The sequence below is a fragment of the Bos indicus x Bos taurus genome, chromosome 4 (genome assembly GCF_003369695.1).
Source record: "Bos indicus x Bos taurus breed Angus x Brahman F1 hybrid chromosome 4, Bos_hybrid_MaternalHap_v2.0, whole genome shotgun sequence".
Classification (NCBI taxonomy): Eukaryota; Metazoa; Chordata; class Mammalia; order Artiodactyla; family Bovidae; genus Bos; species Bos indicus x Bos taurus.
In genome coordinates, this window is record NC_040079.1 from 25,129,076 (window position 1) to 25,144,249 (window position 15,174).

Below are 15,174 nucleotides of genomic sequence, written 5' to 3' on the forward strand. Positions count from 1 at the left end.
CAACCAATGAATAGAGATGACCTCAGTCTAAAAAAACCAAGTTAACCATAATCTCACTCCTTGCCTGGCAAAATAAGCCTTTATCAAGTAGCAAGAGAAGTGCAAGTCTGACCACCAAGTCGTCATTTCAGCCGATTAGATTTTCCAAAAGACAAAAACAGAAGGCTCTCTACGTGTTCACAGCCGAACAGTGGCTCTTGGGAAATGCTCCCAGCTTACTCAGTTCCTACAAGGCCACAAGTCTGGTGACAATTAATCAGACAGCTGACCGAATGCAAAAGCCATACACAGTTAACTATGCTGTGACCACTGAGCTTTCACAGTCAGAGACCACACTCTGGCTTTCTGAGTATGCAGTTCTTTAACTTAAAAGGCTTCACTTTTTACACTTTACACATCGTGAGCCTAGTTATTCTCTACTGCTGAAGTGTCCCTGAAGGTAGAATCCCAGTCATTTTCTTGGGCAGATTGTCTTGAGCACTGGGTGTATTTCCTTGCTCTGACAAGCCTGGGACAGTTTTCAGCAAGGCCATGGAACTCACTACTTAGTTGCCAAAGAGGCTGTGAGCTGTGACTAGGAAGTTGGGTTTTCTCTATTGTTTTATTTTCTGTGAACCACACAAAAAAATATGGACAGTCAAAAGTGTTCCCAGTTTCTCTGAGGCAAGAAGAACTGAGGCGAATTCTCCTAGAAGCCAGAACCATGTCCTGATTCCTACAGCCTCAATAAAGGCCAAATCAAAACAGATTTGAAAGCTAGCGGCCAGTTGATTGTAGGATCCATTCCAGCCAAAAAGAATCTCTAGACTCACCGGATTGGGGCATGTGGTTTAGGGGGAGGATTTTTTAATAAGACCGCAGCTTTATTCTTTATTTTTTGACCAGTCTGGAGGGAGAACCAATCTGTTTTGTGGGTAGAGATTGCAAAAAAAAAAAAAAGGCAGTGCCTTTCTGGTGACTGTACAGAAAGGTTAATGAGCACTGGCCCCAAGCGCGGCCTGCCCGCCCTTAAGGAAGCCTGGAGCATCAGAGTCAGAAGGCTCCACAGAAGCACTCAGGGCCCGAGGAGTTAAAAAGGCAGAGACAGCCAGTCAGCAAGTGCCCGCCTAGGCACGGATTTGTTTATCCTGCCCTTCTGAAGTCAGAGCCAACATTCTTCATGGTTTTGGATGATTCAGAATGCTTCTCTCTTGGCAGGGCCACTGTGCACACAGGGGCTTACGACTGAAGCCCCTTAGGTGTGGGCCAGGGCAGAGACCCACCTCACACTTGATGTCACAGCTTAGAATCCTCTTATATTAGAGCAGCAGGGAAACTGTCACATACAGCTGCCTGTCTCAGAGGTGAAGAGACTGAACCCGGGGCCCGGGGCCTGCCAGAGGTCACTGCGTGGGAAGGCAAGGCCAGCGAGAGCCAGGCCACCCTCCTCCCACCACACAGCTCCCGTCCAAGCCCGGTGGGAGAGGCCGCTGCCCTTTGAGGAATGCTTAGAAAAGGGCTTAGGTCAGAAAGAAGAACCTCATTTTTACAAAGTGAAACAAGTCATTTACTTGTCACAGGCAGCTTTCTCCAAACCTCCTCTGTCCATGTGGTGAATGTATTATCTCCTGGACTTCCAAAAATAAAAATAACAGCATTGCTGTCTATGGGTCAAAGTGGGAGACTTGAATATACCCGCCACTGCCCCCTGCCACTTCACTTTTTCTTTTTCTGGATGAGAATTAACTTATTTCACGGCTAGTTCTTAATAAAACAAACGTTGACTCCTTCCCACAGGAGACAGAATTGAGCAATGTTCTCTGAGAACACGCTGTGCTCCTTGGAGCCCTGAGTGAATGTGATGTTTAGAAGATGCTCTAGAAGCTTGGAAGTGCCTCTTGGGAATAGAGTGAAGGGGGTGGAGACGGGTAGTGAAGCCACCGCGGCCGCCCCAGAGGAGCAGTGACTCACCCCGCCTGCCTGGCCGGGGACTTCAGGCCTTGAGACGCCCACACAGGCAAGGACTCAGTTCCCCTTGAGCCCCGACATGAACCCGTGACCTTTAATGGACGCACAGGCCATCTCCGCGTCCACAGGAACCACAGAGAAGGACGCATCAGGACCCTGGCTCTCCACCAGCAGCCTCCCCGAGCCCCTAGGCAGACGGCGCTGAGAGTATCTGTGTAAGGACAGCACCCTGAACTAAGAAATGGAGCCACTTACCCGAGGAGGAAAAGCCACAGGAAGATTTCCGCCCGAGGCCTCCTGGGGGCAGGTGCCCCTCTAGGTGGCCCGCAAGCAGCCGTCACATCACGTATGACTTTGTTAACAGCTCGGCCATGGCATTACCATGACAGGAATATCAATTAAGCATGTCCGACAGGATCTGCTGGTGGGAGGAGCTGCCCATAGTGCCAGTAAGTGCCACCTTCCCTCCTCCCAGGCCTGGAATTCGGGGTGGGGGACTCAGCTTGTGTTGAGCTTCTAAGGATGATTTTAGGGGATAAATAATAATGCTTTCCTCTCCACCACTCGTATTGTCTTCATTTTTAAGAGAGACAATGTATTTTAAAAAGAGCCAAGAATAAGCGTTCAGTCGTGTCCCCAGCGGCCTTTCCCAGTCATTGAGGGTGCTGGGCCTCCACATGCTGCCCCAAGGCTGGGGGCACCCAGCAGGGGCCTGGGCAGTGGTTTAACATACTGTCTACCACTGAGTTTTAAAACCCTGGCTTTGTTACGTTTGTGTGTCCTTAAAAAATTAGAATCTAGCAAATGTTTCAAATTTAAGCCACAAGTAAAATTTTCCTAGCCAAAAATTACATGGTAAAGCTGGAGAAACAGAACAGAAAGCCACTCCGGGTTCTCCTTAAGGTTTGTGCGTTTGTGTTGGACTCGAAGGTGCTTCCAGTCCTGTGAGGCGAAGCAAGGGAGGGTGTGTGGCGTGTCCTACCCACCTGCAGTCAGAGGTGGGCCACAACCCCGGCCCTCCAGACAGACAGGGATACCTGTACACCTTGTACATCAAGGCATCCCGAGAAAGGGCTCCCAGAAGGACCCAAGCACCCTCATTTCCTCTTGCCCACACCTCTGCAGATGTGGAGACTAGGAGGCCCTGGGAAAGCTTATTATCCTGACCCTGCAGTCCAGGGCCTCAGCTTTGGGTCCCCGTAGACCCTAGAGTCTCCTCTGTCCTGGTACCTAAAGCCCACTTTGCCCATTAGTCTGGGCCCCTGTGAGCCCGCCGAGGCCATGAGGACTGGGACCCCGGCTGGCTCACTTTGTGTCTCCAACCTAGTGCTTCCCACGTAGAGTCCGACAAACACCTGTTTCTTCTGTTCTTCATAAATTTCATGTTTTCTCTCGTCTCTGCTGCCACCTCGGATCTGACTTTCACTGTGTGTGTGCACGCGCGTGTGTATGTGGGGAGGGCAGGATGCACACATGAACTGGCTCTTTCTCACACACAGCAATCCTGCGCTGCCTCAGACGCCTTGTAGTCTAGTTTCCTAAAGTTCCCACGTGCAGTGGCTTTCCCCCATGCTCACTGATGTCACCACCGCCCACCCCACCCCCTGCCACACTTAACTCGATGTCAGCATCCCCGCCCATCCTTCACCTGCCCGGGCCACACCTGTGAAGCCCAGCTCAGAACCCATTCCTCTTCGAACCCCACGCCTCCACCACCCCCAGCCAGCTCCATGCCCATCCAGCCCTGAATGACTGCAGCGCTGTCCTCTGTGTGCACTCTGAAGTACGTACCCGTTCTGTATGTGAGAGGTCATTCCACAGTTACATTGTATGGTCACGTGCAGGCACACCGCATCATCTGGTGTCTGGCCCAGTGCTGGGCTCTGAGGAGGCGATCAGGGAATGCCTGCTGTTTGGTTTTGATGTTTCTGTCTTCATTGTGCTAAGTCCTTTCGGTCGTGACTGACCCTTTGCAACCCTATGGACTACAGCCCGCCAGGCTCCTCTGTCCATGGGATTCTCCAGGCAAGAATACTGGAGTGGGTTGCCATTGCCTTCCCCGGGGGCTGTCTTTGCCAGTAGTACTGAGGAGTGACTTCCGGCCCTGGAGCACTGCTGTTGTCAGTCCCTCCACGGAAGACGTGATTGTCCCAGCCCCTCCCTCGGACGTGGTCCCAAGTTGGCCCCACACATGCTGTCTTCCTTTGGGGCCCTCGCTGTGTCATCATCTCTTTGTTTACTTACATTGGACTTACCTGCCATATTTGCTCTTGTGTCCTCTGAGCCTCATTCACCTCCTGGTACATTGTCATCTTGGTGAAACTGTGACGCATGACTAGATGGATGGACGTAGTTAGAAGATTCCCATCCCAGTTTCGGATTGTATGTCTCTTCTCTTCCCTGACTGTTGACTCCTTGTCAACATCCCTTGGCTTATGTGCTACCCTTTCCCTCCAGAGAAGCCCCCGATCCACAGCCTCTATGTACTGATGTCCAATCTGATTTCATTGTTTCACGCCAACTCTAACATATTGATCATAACACCTTAGGCAGTGTTATCCAGAATACCACATGAGCCATCTCACAGGGAGGGGAATGTGGGCGTGATGGGGTGGTTGACATTTGAAGAGCTGTGTACCTACCATGTGTCTTATTTGAGTAAGCTATATTTACACAACTCTGAGAATTAATAGCATTTCTACTTTATAAATGAGGGAACTAGGCTGCCCCAGTGACTCAGATGGTAAAGAATCCGCCTGCAGTGCAGGAGACCTGGGTTCAGTCACTGAGTTGGGAAGCTCCCCTGGAGGAGAGCATGGCAATCCCAGTATTCTCGCCTGGAGAACTCCATAGACAGGAGCCTGGCGGGCTACAGTGCATGGGGTCTCAAAGAGTCAGACACAACCAAGCAACTAAGCACACAGCACAAGGCTTAAACGGGTTAAACAGCTTGTCCAAGCTGTGTAACAAGTGTCAATGGGAAAACCTGAATCCTGGTGTTTTTGATCTCCAAGCTTATATTTTTGTCTCTCTGTTCCCAGTTTAAATGGACCATTAAATGGGAGGTTGCTTAATGGCACTTGAGATGGAAAAGGCAGTACAGAAGTACTCACTCAAGATGAACTAATGCTCACGAGGAAAGGCCAAGACAAGGAAAAGATACTGGTAGACTGATTCTGGGAAGGGATTGACCAGGACCAGCTTCTAACACCTTAAAGGTTCAAGAGAATGACCTAAGAAGACCACCTTTGGGGGCTTCTGTGGCAGAGGCATGTCAGTGGAAAGTGTAGGCTGGCCCCGGACTGCTCCCCGCCCCCCATTCTAGGAAAGCAGCAGGAATCCGAGTGAAGTATGCTGTCCCCTTGGTGATGGGCTGGGGACCAGCCGCAGCCTTGTGCTGAGATGAGAGCAGCTGGTAGGAGGCACTGTCCTCCTGTGCTCATGGGAGGCAGAGGGTGGAGATGTCGATGGAAATGCCTCTGGCACACTTATATCCTCATGGTTGAAAACCCTGGCACCAACTTACATACTCTTCTTGACCAAATTCTTTTCGTGCTCTGGTGTCCCTACCTGCAGTTGATGCCCACACGTCTAAGGAGGCTGCAGGCACAGGGCACAGAGTGCTCCCATGGTCCTCAGAGGAGTGACCACCAGGGTGGGAGAAGCATCCGCAGAATGAGGCTTTATCTCCAGCTCTTGCAGGAAGAGGTTAGCTGAAGTGCTTCCCAGCACCTAAAATGAACTACTCAAAATACTTTTCCCAGATACTGGAAAGCCCCCAGTTAACAGTCTGATTGCACATCTCTGTTAACCATCTCAAAGGGAAAGAGCTCCTCTCCGACTTGGGTCCTGTCCTCGTGTTTATGAGTAGGCGATTTCGGAAGCCGCCATCACACATGGTATTTAACTATCCCAGAAACGTGTGTGACTCCGTGGTGGCCGGAATTTTGTGTTCACTCTGATAAATCTTCCCACGTGTTCTCCATTTGCTTGCCTTTTTAGATTGTAAGCACAACAGAAAATATCTCTATGTTTCACCTAAAATATCTCTGTAATTCATCTATATCTCTATGAATACATCTATTGCTTTTTCTCAGCTGTTTCTCTTACTGTCAAGATGCTCTTGGACTCAACCCCGACTCTGAAGGCCCTTCCTGGCATAGTGTGTCCCTGTGCTGAGGGCACCATGAGGCACCCAAGCACTGTCCCTCCCCCTCAGAAGCACTGGGCCGAAAGGCTGCTCCCGGGAACCAGGTTCTGACGTGTTCTCTGATGAGCCAGCTGCTCTCTGCCTCCACTATGTTGACATTCCTCCTGCAAAGGGTTGTAGCCATTAACTTAAGACATTTCACTAGGCGGTCACTTGCCAAGACAGACTTTCCGGCATGGCACTGCTGAGTCACTCAGCCTCCCACTGGCTGAAACGTGAAGGCTTGAGAGCCAGGTCCTCCCTAGGTGAACTCTCCTGGAAGCTGCTCTGAAGCCCCCGGGGGAGTCCGGCAGGTCCCACGTGCAGACTCAAGCCTTACCTCAAACCACCAGATTTTAGGAACCTGGGCTCCCACTCCTCCTGTGATGTGGTGAAAGATGCATTCCACCCCTCAAGTTAGATCCCAAAGGGGACAGTGTCCCTGGAACCTGATCTGGGTTGTCCGCCTGCTTCCGAAGCAGGGAAGAGGTCAAATGTGCAGACCCGTGCTGCCCTCTGCTGGCCCTCTGGAGTCTGTGCCGCTGCAGCCCACAGTGGCAGAAACCAGTTCTGAAAACATTAATAGGAGCCTTCTGTGCAGGCTGCTTTCTTGCCCTTCTTGATTAGAGGTAGAGGGTCACTACAGTGTTTTAGTTCATAAGACGTCTACCTGAACGCACCTTGATGGGCAGCAAAATGCACAGCCCTGTGTCTGCGGACAGTCTCCTTAGCAGCAGCCGCACCACCTCCACAGAGAGAGGAGGTGTGTACCACTTGGTGGACAGAACCCTCTCAAACTGTGTGTCTTAATTAAGCAGGATGCAGAAGGTGCTCCTTACTCCCCTTCTCAAAAACTCATCTCTGAGTAAGAAGAGAAAACGCCTGACTTTGTTCCTCTGTGGCTCTGGGATGTTCCCTAAGGGCTCATACTGTCATTTAAATTCTAGGTGCTGATCTTCTGAACAAACGCTCCCTGAGGATTTCTGTGCCTGGAACTTCTCCGTCAACAGACTGCTGTGACACCTAACGTAAGTAGAGGCTCTTGGTCCTAAATCAGTCTCAAGGGAGCTTTGTTCTGTTTTGATCCTGGAGGATCCCCCCAGTAAAATTCTTTAAATGGTCATCAGTGTTCCTTCTCTGTTTCTTTTCTCGGAAACACTCAACTTCCGATTTACTATCAGAAAAAGTCTATGACATGAACTCCTGCTTAGAAGCAAGGGTATGGGATCTCATATTCAGGTATTAGAATGGGAAGAGGAGAAGGCAGAAAATATTAAAGCTGCTCACTCCAGGCAGTTCCGTTGGAGATGCCATTCGTAGGTCCAAGGGCATCTTTTCAGGGTTTAGTACTCACCAGACTCCTGTGCGAAGTGACTGTGGAAACGTGCCCCATACAGCTCAGGGGTGAGCCCCCGTGATGTGCGGGCCCTTCTGTTTGGCAGCCGTGGCTGATCTCATAGCCACATCTCCGCTTATAACATGCAAAACGAAAACCTGTCTCTTGTTTGTATCATCATCACCATCACTTACTGAATGTATACACGTGCTGTTTCTAATTCTGCTCGCTTCTCGTCGGTCTTCACCCTCACATCAGCCTTCGTGGTGTGGGTCCTCGTATTACACAGGTGTGACTCCCAGATGGGGAGACCGAGGCATGGAGAGTCAAGTAACATCCCCCAGGTTGTACAGGGAGCAAGTTTCGGCTCCACAAGTCTGCGTTGGGCTAGCACACCAAATGCCCCACAGAAACAGGCAGCTTTGGAGGACGAGCAGTGGGGCTGTATCTGGAGACAGTTTTAGCACTGCCACAATCCCCTGTGGGAAGGGGCTGCTGGACTTAAAAAAGCCTGGAGCTTCCTTAAGATTAGTGGGAGAACAAAGCTTTAGAGAAGACCTAACTTAAGTTTAAGGTCACGCTGCAAGTCAGTGTAGCTGAGGGCCCTGGGCCAAACCCTACCGATTTCCGAGTTTTCGCCTTCCTCTTGGTCATTAAGTGCCACTTACTCTGCTAATAGTGACCAAAGCTGGTTTCAGTGATTTTCGTATGTGCTTATTGGTGAAACCCTGTAGCTCAGAGCCAGTTTGTTCAGAGATCCACATGGCCATGTGAAGATTGGCTGTTACAGTATCCGAGCAGCAAAGAAGGATGACTAAAAGCCTGGGCCTGGAATCAAGCAAAGTGGTCTGATCCCTCGTCTTGTTAGTCCTAAGCTTTTTGACCAGAGCAAGTCCTGCACCCTCACTAAATCTCTGTTCCTGCACCTGGAAACTGGAAATAATTCCACAGCCTTGTAGGCGGATGAACATGAGAAAATGCATAAAAAGCACGTAGCACAGTGTTTGGCCCAGAGTAAGTCTTCCAAAAGTGGAAGCTATTACTCAGAGAACCTTTGCGTCCACTTTTGGTTCATGTTGGCCTTCCCCCTACAAGGCACTGCAGTGTTCCAACCCATCTAAGAAAACAACATTTGAGTGCAGTGCTTTAAAAATTACAGATGTTTCCTCATACTGAAATCCCGATGCCTCTAAGAACCACTGTAGGACAGGAATCTGTAACTCCATTCTCTAGATCGGCATAAGAAGGCTCAGCAAAATTAAATGATGGCCCAAGATTCCACAGCTAGTTGATAGCCCAGCGCCAGATCCTGAGACTCTTATTCATCCACTTTCTGTAAGAAAATACTCATTAAAGGCACGTAAGTCAATAGAGAACCACCTCCCACCATAGGATCCAGCAGCTTCCAACCGATAAGAGAGTTGTATCTTTAGTTCTAAATATTCAGGCTAGGACTCTCATATCCTGATGTCTGTTAACATTTTGAAGCTACCTTCTCAAAGTGTCATAGTCAGATACCATCTCCTTTTGCAATCCTCAGGCCCCAAGGGACATTATCTTAATCTGGTTAGCTCGTGCAAGAACCAACTGGCTTTTCACTTCAAGGAAGACAACATGTTTCCGCTGTTCTGCTTTTGCCACACAGGAGTTACCGGTGTGGCTCACTGATTCACATTTCTGGCTCTAACTTTCCTATCATCTGGAAGAAAAAATACAGAGAAGGGCAACTTGTTCAAAAACAGCATGAAGGTAAAGAATCGCAGGTGGGATTTTGAAATGGAAACGCATCCTTGTGGCCCCTGGGCTGAGAGACACCAAGGAAGGATTTTGTTCTTGAAAGGTGGTTACTTGGCTCCTGGAGATGGAGACTTTAACAACGTTAAGTGTGTATGCTGTGTGTAAGAAAGATTTGTTAAAAAAAATAACATTCTTTTCAAATGATGCAATACCTTCGCACTGTCAAGGGGTCAAATAGAAACACCCTGAGTTACAGAAACTCAGCCCTGCCCTCTCCTGGCCTGGAAATACAGAACAATCAGATAGATTGTTGGAGGTGGGAGGATGGGGAGGAGTGGAAACATGTTGATGTTTACTGAGCAGTCTTTCCCTTCAGTTGACTGTCACTGAAACACTCATCAAAGTAAGCAGACACCACGCACTGTCGTCTTGTTTTCCTGGAAAGAGAAGGAACAAGTGCCTGTTAACTTACCAACTTTGTTTTTCACTTACTAGTAAACAATGCAATTTTTTTTTTCCTCTGTGTTAATTCGATAGCCAGCCTGCCCACAGACCTCTTCGAAGAAAACCAACCTCTTGCTTTAGAAGATTATACACAGAGGCCCAACTCAAGATCTCTAGTTCACAGTATTTTGGCTTAAGTCATTTTACAGTCACCAACTAAGTACCTCGGTTTGCTGCTTATTACAAAATTCAGAGAAGTATACTACATGACTGATCCCTGTGCCGATTACCCTGTGTCTGCTGGGAATGCCTCCTCATGTGGAGGGATATACATGGGAAAGGATATATCCACCTTTGTTTTTCTGCTGAATTTTTTAAAAAATATACTTAAAGGATAACACAAAACTTACCTTATCTCTTTGTTTCTGCTAAGGGAACAGAAGAGAGTGGTTTGTAATATAGTATGTGTTATGTATGTGCATGAAGTGCCTGGGTGGGTTTGACATATATTTGATGTACAAGGTGTATGTGATTTTATTAAGCGTAAGTAACAAGGAGCAATTCACTCTTCACTTTTCTTCAGGAAAACGTTTTCTCCATAACTGAAGTGTCAGTCATTTGAAAACAAAACAAAACTTCTCATTGGCAGTAGGCAAAAGCTGTAACTAGTCACTTGTAAAACATAAGCAGACCTTTTTGTTCTGGATTTTGGTTTGTTTTTTTTTTAACCAAAAATGATGAGAACAGTCTGGCTGCATCTTGCATATTTCAGTCACTGTTATTATCAATTACAATAGGATATCCAGAAGGAACAAAATTAGTGACATAGTTATTTGAGAATGCCAGTGATTACATGTGTCTTGGCTCTTTTGCGGGTTTAAATGCTTGAATTGACTCTCCAGTTGAAATATTTAACTGCCTGTCACTTCACAAAATATGCGCATTCCTTTGCAGTAACTTTGATGAAATGATTGCTACCCAGCTCTGCAGCCCAATAGTATTCTATTTCCTTATTTAAAGAGATGAGAAAACTAGCCTAGTAGCAGTAGGCACATACACGCAGCTTTTCCACTGTAAAGATGAGTCTGTGTTTCGATCTCCTGATGAAGGGGTCAGTGGCCAAGCCTGTCAAGGATGAGAATGTGAGCTGAACTCCCTGCCCTGCTTTATTAACATCCTGCTGAGCCCACCTGGAATCCTCAACCACAGGCACCTTTAATTGGATGTTCTTCCCACTCACTTGATGTATGAGGCTAGTCAAGAAGAGCTAAGTTTCTGTTAATTAATCTTTAAGCAAAGAGAGCAGAGTTGAGTGAGTGGTACAGCCAAGATTCAAACCCATTCTCACAAGATGATGCTGACATGAGAAAAGCAAAAAAGGACAGGGAAATGTTTTAAGTTAAAAGAAACCAAAGAGTCTTGGTGAGTGAACCTTGATGGGATTTGGGGTAGAAAACAACCCAACAAATCCGTAAAAGAAAAATTTTTGGAGAAAGTGGGGAAAATTGGATATAGGCTAGACGTTAGATGATACTAAGGAATTGTTAATTTTCTTCGGTATGAATAAAATATCATAACTATATGGAAGAATGGCCCCATTTTTCTTTAGACCTGCTCAAAAAGTTAGGAGCACAATGTCACAATGGTTGCTGATTCACTTTCAAATGATTCAGCAAAAAGTATACATATGTCGTACATGTAGATAACATCACTAAAGCAAAAGTAGTCAAAGTGAACAATTACTGAATTTAGGTGGAAGAAATTTAGGAATTCGTTCATTGTCCTTCAAATGTAACGTGTGTCTGAAAGTTTTCATAATAGTTTTAAAAAAAGAATGGCACATCTGTATCTTCTTGGATCCCTGGAACCCTAAAGGGAGTGGCAGTAAGCTTCCTAATAAATGATATCAAGAACGATAATGGGAAGGAGAAAAGAACTGCAGCAAAAAATAATTTAAGGAGAACCAGGGGTGCAGTGAACAGAGGGGAGCATAACCTTAAGTAAAGCCAACAGGAATCCTTAACAAACAGATGCGATCTAAGGAATTCCATTCTGAAAAAAAACATTTGGCTCTCATTAGGGGTCGAATGGAGTCAGACACGACTGAGCGACTTCACTTTCACTTTTCAGTTTCACGCATTGGAGAAGGAAATGGCAACCCACTCCAGTGTTCTTGCCTGGAGAATCCCAGGGACGGGGGAGCCTGGTGGGCTGCCGTCTCTGGGGTCGCACAGAGTCGGACATGACTGAAGCGACTTAGCAGCAGCAGCAGCAGCATCAATATATTACTTTGCCTCTGAGCTATTACGTTATCTCCTTTAGGCTCCCCCAAATCATAGTCATCCTTTGAATCAAAATTATCTTCAGATGAAAGCACTAGGTTTAGGAAAGCATGGTCTTGAACTTGTCCCGGAGTACACTGGCACTTGGTACCACTTACGTGTGTGTTGTACCACTCTGACTCATCCTGCACTGGGCACTCCAACCCCTGGGTCAGCTCCGCTGACCTTTTACCTAAGTAGAGGGTTTCCCTTGACCTCCCACCAAGAGTAAAGAAGTTGACCTGTGCCTTGCCTCTGAATGATAAAAACTGAGTCTTTGGGCAGCATGAGAATAAAAGAGTCACAGTCACTGCCCCATAGCCCCGTCAGCAATGGAGACAGAGACAGAAGTATAAGCCTATCGATGTGCTAAGGCTTTCCTTACACCACAAAGGAAGTACCTTGCAGCAAGGTTTCAACTTTTCCCTTCCCAGGTTGTTTATTGTCAGAGAGCGTTTCGAAGGAAGAACAGATCTTAAAGCTTCTTCAGGAAGCTGGTTTCATATGGTGGTTTAGATTTAAATAGTGATTGTCTAGCACCATTTGAAATCAGTGTTCTTGGGGGAGACCAGCTGCACCGCCGGCAGCAAAAGGGGCGAATGGGACGGAGCCCTGAAGATCGGCTGGCGAGAGAGCCCGCCGGAGCTGTGCTGACCCGAGCCACCGCCGGCAGCGGCGAGCAGCGGCGTCACACGCAGCAGGCCAACGATGCCACGTCTCATTCCTAGAACTTCACAATCATCTGTGCGACAAACCTACAGCACTCTTCCCATGACACAGCCTCCACCGTGCGTGCATCAAAGCAGAGTGTGGCAGATTGATTGATCTTGGGGCCTTCCCAACCCTCACCTCCTCCTGTGACCCCCCCCTTAGAGGATGACTGATTTCTTTTGGTGTTCAGAGTCAATATAATTTTCTAGCACCATCTGAAATCGGTTATAATGATTGGGGAAGAGCACCAGGCTGCTGACTAAAGAGATAAAATGTGTTGGCGAACTTCGGGGTCAAGACTAAGAAAATGGACCTATCAAGGTGGTTTTTCTTTTTTAAGTTTTAATGCTAATAAATGGTAATAATACTAATAATGCTAATACTAATAACTATTAGCATATTCCTAGTGGTTATATTTTAGAGAAATTCCATAGACTTTGTAGGGATGTTTGTTTTGATGCTGGACACCTAGGAAAAAGTGGGCGAAGTCAGTTCCTCAGGTCATTTGCGAGGTGTCGTGAGGAGGGAGTAATTTCTGCTCCCAGTGAGAAGCCTGTGAACCTCACCTTTGACACTCCCCTGCCTCCGTGGAGTGGAGTGAATTCCATGGTCAGCCAGGTCTTTCTCTTGAAGGCAGCGTCAGGCTCAGGCAGCTGGAAGTTAAATCTAACAAGGCGTGTGAGGGGAGGTGCACAGATGAGTTTATCTCTCTAGGGCACAATGAAGTTAACATTTCCGTTCAGTATAGCAAACAAGGTGAAGAAGGCCTCAGGTTACCCTTGAACCATTTTCCTGAATTTTTCTTTCTTACTCTGGATGGGAAGTCGTTAAGACTGAAAACCACCCTTGAGTTTCTAGTCCCAGGCCGGGGAGGGCACGGAAGGGCTCAGGAGTGAGCTCTCAGTTGCCCCGCCTCCCAGGGCTCCTCTACAGCTACTGCCCCAGGTGCTGCCTGACCTCACCTGCTGCCTTCACGGGCCGTCCTGGAACACAGAAGGGGCTCCTGCGGGAAGTCCAGGCCTCGACCTTCCACCTTCTCTCTGGCCTGGAGCAGCCCTGGAGCCTGACTGACATCGGGCGACACCTCGCCCTGCTTCACAAAGCTCAGACCGCCACCTCCCTGCCCTCCCCACACCCACTCTGCCTCTCCCCACTCCCGCCTGCAATTTGTCAGGGAGAGTCCTTCCACTTCAGGGCTACGACATGGGATCTGTCATCAAAACATTCTGTCAGCCATGGACATCAAGTAAGGCCATTTTGCTGCTGCTTTTTCTGTCCTCTGGTTATTCCTTCCCCAGAACTCTGCCTGTTGCTTTCTTACCTGCTCTTTTCCCCCTGAGCAACCTTATTTATTACTCCCCTGGTTCAGATACACCTGCTACATGATGATTTTCCTCAAACTAGAATTCTAGCCACGAAGATTCTTCTGAATTCCTTGTGTCCATATTTCCATTTTTCCCCCATATAAAAAATCTTTAACTTTGCAAAGAATCACTTGTTCACTCCAACAGCTTTACCAGACTTGGCTACCTGATAAGTTACACACACACACACACACACACACGCGCGCGCGCGCGTAAGATAATTGGCACAATTCTTCAGTTGGTCTAGTCAGGACCAAGTGGTCACATTCCCCACAGCCTTCTTCCATGAGGACATCTTACTCAAGACAGGCTGTGGGGCAGTAGTACTTGAACTTTGCCTCCAGAGAAGACTAGATTGTTTAACCGGCTATTCTAAGCAACAGGGATCTTAGTTCCCCAACCAGGGATTGAACCTGGGCCCTTGGCAGTGAAAGCATAGAGCCTTAACCACTGGACTGCCAGGGGATTGCACCCCTGCCCCCCATTGTTTGGTCTCAGTTATAATGCTAAAGCTGTGCTGATTTTCGTTCCCCAAAACCAGCTCTCCCTGCCCGCCACATTAAGGCCTGAGAAGTGTCTGCCTTTCCCCTCCGCTGCCCCAGCCTCACTTCACTCCCCGGGCTGTGCTGCTCCTCTGCCCTGCCTTTCTGAAATCCAGCCTGCACCCTCAGTAGCCTGGGCGGCTTTCTTATCCTACCTCTCACCTTCTGTCCAGCTTCTGTGTTGCCTCCAGTTATCCTTCTGACACGTGTGACTTGGCTCCCTCTCCTTCCCTGGGGGTTTTCACCCCTGCCTACAGGACTACCTTCCTCTCCAGACCCACCCCTGCCCCCAGGGCCCAGCTTCTGAGCTCACCCAGCTGCTTGCTGCTGCGAACCCGCAGCTACCTTCACACCTCCAAGCCTGTGTGTGATAGTTCCTCTGCCCGGATCTTCCTTCTCCTCCTCAGCCTAGAACTCCAGCTTATTCTCCAGCTTCTGGCTCAAGTGATGCTAAATTGGAAAATAAACAACAATGATGATAACAATAATAGCAGCTAACACTGAGCTCCTATTTTGTGCAAGGCACTTGCTAAGCATTTTTACATGAATTATCTCATTTAACTGAACTTTCAAAATCATCCTG

General features: G+C 48.1%; 1 long non-coding RNA gene across 2 annotated transcripts in view; it reads right to left on the minus strand.

Moving 5' to 3' along the window:
- Window positions 1-9,480: 9,480 nt before the first annotated feature.
- LOC113891208 overlaps window positions 9,481-15,174 on the minus strand; it is a 42,761-nt gene continuing 37,067 nt past the window's right edge. The window contains exons 4-5 of one of the 2 annotated variants that reach the window (XR_003510696.1): window positions 14,905-15,041; window positions 9,481-13,351 (exon numbers count right to left, since the gene is read on the minus strand). This is a non-coding gene — a long non-coding RNA (uncharacterized LOC113891208). Of the gene's footprint in view, window positions 15,042-15,174 lie in introns of both variants that reach the window. The other variant, XR_003510695.1, reaches the window with a different exon arrangement.